This window comes from Gallus gallus, chromosome 9 (genome assembly GCF_016699485.2).
Source record: "Gallus gallus isolate bGalGal1 chromosome 9, bGalGal1.mat.broiler.GRCg7b, whole genome shotgun sequence".
In the NCBI taxonomy this organism is placed as follows: Eukaryota; Metazoa; Chordata; class Aves; order Galliformes; family Phasianidae; genus Gallus; species Gallus gallus.
In genome coordinates, this window is record NC_052540.1 from 1,433,562 (window position 1) to 1,440,192 (window position 6,631).

The window sequence follows — 6,631 nt, forward strand, 5'->3', positions numbered from 1 at the left end:
GAGCTTGGGACTGTTCAGCACAAATAGAAAGCTCTGGGGAGACCTGAGAACAGCCTGTCAGTATCTTAAGGGGGGCTATAAGAAGGAAGGGGACAGACTCTCTAGCAGCAACTGTGGGGATAGGACAAAGAGAAATAGTTTCAAATTAAAAGAGAGGAGATTTAAATTGGGTATAAGGAAGAAAGTTTTTTACATTGAGGGTGGTGAGGCACTGGCATAGGCTGCCCAGAGATAAGGTGGAAGCCCCATCCTTGGAGAATTTAAGGCCAGGCTGGACCAGGCTGTGAGCACCCTTATCAAGCTGTACGTGTCCCTGTTCATTCCAGGGGAGTTGGACTAGATGGTCCTTTGAAAGTCCCTTCCAAATCAAATGATTGCTTTTCTTAATCAAGAGCATTTTGTTTTTCTCTGTTATCCTAGATGTTTAACATAATTTTTGTGCAAGAACGTTTATAAAAAAATCACATACAGCCCCCAGGTCATGTCCAATTGCATCCATCCAGTCTCCTGAATTGCATCCAGCAAAAGCAAGATTTTCTTTCCCTCTGGCAACAGCACCAAGTTTCTCTTGGGTCATGAAGAATAGTCAGTGACAATGCTGTAGCTACCTGGCTAAAAGATTATGGAACCCACAGTGTGTTTCAGCTGGTGTCCTCTGGGAAGGGAGAGTCAAAGGGAAGAAGTGAAACATTAAAACAGTGATCACAACCGAACCAGTGACAGGAACATGCTCCCTTAGCACTGAACTTGGTGACTTTGTGGGGATTAGATAGTCTTCTGAGGTCATTTTGTTAGACATGTGAATAAGCTATCTAACCACAGGTGAATATATTCTGGTGTCATTCAAGTAGAAGCACTTATTTTTCCTTTTTCTGCTGTGTGACTGTGCTGCTTTACTTGTGTGTAGTTACAGACTATAAGGCACGTCTATCTGGCTGCTGTAGGTAGCCTACGTGTTTAATGCTTGGTCCTGCAGGCTGCTGAGCATTCTACATCTGTTAAGCCGTGCGTGCTGTTTACTGATTCACCCACTTAGTTCTTGTTACACATGCCTGTGAGTAGTGCTAATCTGAAATCACATTGCTAGGTAATCCATGTGTAAAAGTTTCTTCTCAAAAAGCAGCAGAAGGTGCTGATTGCTACTGCTCTTCATTGGTGAAGGAGTTGCTGAATGTTTTTTGATTAGATCAGTTGGGTAATTTTAATATCTATGTCGAAGGTCCCAATATCAAATGATGCATCTCTACTACTGTGAGCAGTGTGATGACTTAGATTAATGCCAAAGACATCTTTATTGCTTCTGTACAAAAGCATGTAGTAATCATACCCAGAGCTATGCATCTTTTATATGTTCTAGTTCATGGGTATTCTGCCTTTAAAATTAATGGATATTGGTTTCAGCAGCACAGCTGCATATTTCTAGCAAGTTCTAATTTTTGTAATGTCAGAACTTGAAAACAATAGTGTGCTCAGGAAAGTAATGTTAGCAGTGTAAATATTCACAATACACAGATGATTTAAAACATTAGAAAGAAACAGGGTAAAGGGATGAAGAGAAAGCTCTCCTGTTTCTCAGTGCATTACATTTTCTGTAATAGGAAAAATAAATTAGAAAGCTCAGTCTGAAGCACATATGAGGAGCTTGGGACCAAACATACGCATGTAAGCTGTTCTTGTTTTTAGATGAACGTATTACTATGGAATGTGTAAGACGTTGCCTGAGAAGTATGTTTAGTGCCTAGTAGAGACTATCTGCCTTATAATAACAGCACATTCATGTGATTTAGGAATTCAGTCCTTAACTCATGTAGTATTTTAAGATATTAACTCACATTTAAGTGGTGACTAAGTTAATTTTCTTTGAAAAAAGGTGTTGACTTCGAGATTCTAGGCATCTAGAATGCCCTGGTGCCACAAAAGCTACAAAATATTTTTAATACTATTGGATGGAGCAGGAGTGCCTCCAAAATGTTGACCTAGTCTGATATTAAGCCTGTAAGTGGTGTCTGTTACATGATGTTATATCAGCAATGGTGAAAGATCACAGCCTACCAATAGGTGAAATAAAAAAAAAGGGGGTTTATATATAGTTTTCTTGATGACAATGAATATTTTCAACTTAACATCTAATAAAAGAAAAAAGCAAATGAAAAACTTAACAGTTTAAAAAACCTTAACAGACATTTGCAGTATGTATGTGAGTGGAGGGATTCAGTAATACTTCAGAAATTTTCCTTTCATAAAGCCCTTTCAGTATCTAACTCAAATGTAAGAATTAATGGTAATTCAGCTGCAGAGTCTTAATGGCCTAATCATTAATTTGTATGGGAGTTACTCTAATAACAATTAGAGAGAACTGTTGTTAATGTGAGGGCAGTGAGCATGTCTTTAAAGTAATAATCCAATTAACATGCATTAAGTGGAAATTTTATAGAATGATCCTGGTAGTCGTGGATGCTGCTGTAATTTGGAAAGAGTGTTTCATGGCATTAGGTAACAGATCTCTAACAGCTGCTGACTCGTCAGCCTGGAATGTAAGGTTGTCCCCAAAATTTCGGGCTGGGCATACATTCTGTTGGTACTGCTCTTTATAACCCCACAATTCAACATAATTCAATTCATTTTGCAGGCTTACCCTGGTTTACTGTATATCTATATCAATGAATCCGTAATCCTACAGTGTTCCTGGTTTTGAATGCTTATATGATATGTCTTCTATATAGATGAGCAGTAACCATCTGTTTTAAGGCACAAATCAATGAATATATTAGATGTTAAAAACTATGTGTGCTAATCTGACAGCCTGGAAGAGGAACTTGCACTGGTTGACCTTTCTGGCAATTTTCTGCAATGCCTAGTATGTCCCCGTCAGCCTCAAAAAGTTATTTACACAGAAACAAAATTATATTTGTAAGTATCATGGTACTGACTAAGGTAAAAGAAAAGTTAACTTCTGATGATAATTTGGTTAAAAAAAAAATAAAATTCTATACCACACGTTAGAGCAATTTTCTTGACACTATGTGTACAGAGAAGTTGAAAGCATTGCCTGCAACAAGATAGGCACATAGGGGCAAACTCAAGCAATGAGAAAGTATAGTTCTCTACTTGTTCTATGTGAGCATTAGTATTTTGTGAATACAGTTAAAAAGATCCTACTGTTATAATGGAAATACAGGGTTTTTTGGTAATACAAAGGAAGGTTTGGGTATTCGTCGTAATACTTGGACTTAATACTGCTTGCCAGAAGCAAGTGTAGGCCCTTTAGGAAAAAGTGACTGACAGGGGCTAGGATAAGTATAATTAGAGCAACTGCAGGCAAGATCTGAATGGCCTGTTGCCTTTTTTTTTTTTTTTTTTTTTTTTTGGTTACTGTTGACTGATTGCAATAACTCCCTAAGGTAGCTTTAGCATTAGTCATTCAAGGGAAACAGTGATGTGAAAGCTTACAGATGAATTTGCTGGTTTTTAACCATGCAGTGGTGTAGTTGTTGCAACAGAAGGAAGAGATACCATCTAAAGAAACCCTTAAAAGCTTGAAAAGTGGGCTGTGGAGGAACTATCATGTCTGGTGATTGAGCACCTGGTGAAGGGGTGCAGCTGCCCAGGGATCACAGGCAAATTGTGTGCACCTGTGCTACCCAGGCGACCAGAGGGACAGGACCCAGGGTGGAGCACCTGGGGCTCATACAAAGGGCAACCATGGAAAGTGAGTGTCTCTTGGGGGCTGGGCTGGTTTCTGAGAAGATGTGTTCTACAGTCAGAGATCTCCTTCAGTAGCTGGGCAAGTTTGAGCTGGGTGAGTTTGAGCTGGGCTGAAGCTAGTGGGATGGGATTCAACAAGACCAAATGCTGGGTCCTGTACTTTGGCCACAATAACCCCAGTCAATGCTACAGGCTTGGGGCAGAGTGGCTGGAAGACTGTGTAGAGGAAATGGACCTGGGGGTGTTTATTGATGCTAGGCTGAACATGAGCCAGCAGTGTGCCCAGGTGGCCAAGAAGGCCAATGGCATCCTGGCTTGTATCAGAAATAGTGCTGCCAGCAGGAACAGGGAAGTAATTATCCCCCTGTACTCAGCACTGGTGAGGCCGCACCTCGAGGACTGTGTCCAGTTTCGGGCCCCTCACTGTAAGAAAGACATTGAGGCCATGGAGTGTGTCCAGAGGAGGGCAACAAAGCTGGTGAGGGCTCTGGAGCACAGGCCTTATGAGGAGCGGCTGAAGGAGCTGGGATTGTTCAGTCTGGAGAAGAGGAGGCTCAGGGGAGACCTTATTGCTCTCTTGAACAGTGGCCTGTAGTAGTGATCTGGGGGTCGGCCTCCTCTCTCATGTGACTAGTGATAGGACTAGAGGGAATGGCTTCAAGCTGCGCCAGGGAAGGTTCAGGCTGGACGTTAGGAAATCCTACTTCTCTGAAAGGGTGGTCAGACACTGGAATGGGCTGCCCAGGGAGGTGGTGGAGTCACCGAGCCTGGTGGTGTTCAAAGAGCATTTGGATGTTGTGTTGAGGGACGTGGTTTAGTGAGAACCATTGGTGAAGGGTGAATGGTTGGACTGGATGATCCTGTGGGTCTTTTCCAACCTTAGTGATTCTATGATTCCTGTGTACAGCTCTTAGCTTGCCTGCAAATGCTTTATTTGTTGTTGCTAAGAACCTGGTGTGTGTAGTTCTCTTTCTTTGTGAGCAGAATGCAGGCCTGTGTGATCCCAATGAGGTTTAACATGGCTAAATGCAAAGTTTTGTACTTGAATTACAATGTTCCTAAATATGCATATGGAGTGGGAGAAGAGCTCTTAGAAACAGCCCTGTTGCAAAGGAATGAGGGGTCCTGGTGGACGAAAAGTACACTGGCGTGCACTTTCAGTCTGGAGGGCTAAACGTACCCTGGGCTGTATCAAAAGACAGGTGGCCAGCAGAGTGAGGGAGGTGACTGTTCCACTTCTCCCCTGTTCTTGTGAGGCCCCACCTGCAGTACTGTGTCCAGGCCTGGGGAGAGATTGAGGGAGGTGGGCTTCTTCAGTGTGGAGGAGGCTTTAGGGAGGCCTTGTTATGGCCTTCTAATACCTAAAAGAAGCTTACCAACTAGAGGGAGATGTCATTTTGCACTGGTAGATAGAGTAAGAGGGACTGGCTTTAAACTAAACAGTAAGAGATTTTAGGTAAGATGTTAGGCCAAAACTTTTTACTCAGAAGATGGTAAGGCACTAGAATAGGTTGTCTAAGGGTGTTATGGATGTCCCAGCCCTGGTGGTGACAACTACTAGGAAGCAGAGGCAGGCCCGTATCTGGGTGCCTTGTGATGTCACTGGAGGGTCACCGTCACACCATGACCTCACAGCAGAGGGGGTAGCTATGAAGGTTCTCTCTGTGAGAGGCAGGCTCCAGTGAGCCACGTGAGCCCCTCTGTGCTGGGGGAGCTGTTGATATCTGCCAGGAGACACAGGCAGGGGGCCCTGAGGAGAAGTGCCTTATCTGTCTCTGCTAGCGTTGTCCCTTGTGGGCACACCTACTGCAGTGCCTGCATCCAGCACTGGGCTGCTGCAAGGCCCAATGGCCCCCTGTGTCATCAGTTTACTGTGGCCATCCTGAGCCTCACGCCAGGCTCTCTGGAGGACGCCTTGACCCACCCCTGAACCTTGGAGGTAATGTAGAAGAAATAACTGCCTTCATAATGGTATGTTCTGTGCAAATTTGGTAACTAAGTAGAGTTAAATTCAAGGGTGTTAGATACTCATATGAAGTGCCTTCACCAGGATGTGGGGCCACTGACAGTAGTTATGCTTAGCTTTCAGGAAAGTTACTGCCTTTGAGTGATATTCAGATGCAGTTCTGCTGTGTTGACCTGTCTAATATGTGAATTCTAATCACTCTTCGTATTTACTCAGCTGTGCACCTAAATCTCTGTAGATTTCTGTCTCAAGCTGTCTACTGAAGGCAGAATCTGATCCACAATGGGTTTAGGATTCAACTGTGTATTTTTACTGATTCTAAATGTCTGCTGAAAGACATTCCTGCATCCGGGTATCTAAGGACTTTGATTCTCATTTGAAAATGGTAGTGACTCAGGTTCATCACTGTGGATATTTATCTGTGAGTTCATCGTTTTTTCCAGTGTTACTGGCCTCGTAGTCTGTGTAGTTCTTTATTAATTTGTGTTCAGGCAGATCATGTCTTTCAGTTCTTGGCACAGTGTACTATCCCTGGAGTGTCTGTAGGTTAAGTTAGCACTGATATCTTTCTAGTAGTAGGCATTTGCATCTGTTTCCTCAGGTCATATTAACATCATATATGGGAAGTTTTTTGCTCGACTAGCTTATTAGTTTCAGAGTGAAGTCTTATATTAAGAGTGGTAAGAGTATGGTAGCATTATTTTCTTGCTCTTCATTTCCTTCTTTTTGATAGCTAAATGATCTCATGTTGTTCTTATGGCTTAGATAGAAATATGCAAGTTTTTTTTCCTCCCTTCTTTAGATCCAGTGCAATACCTTAAGCTATACTGGTCTGGGCTCTGCCTTTTCTAGAAACTAATTATTTTCTGTGAAAACATGAAGTCACTTCATAGAAACTTTGGTTACTAGAACTTTAGAATGAACTGGGAGGGAGTGAAAGCACAGTTTTCTCCTTGCTCT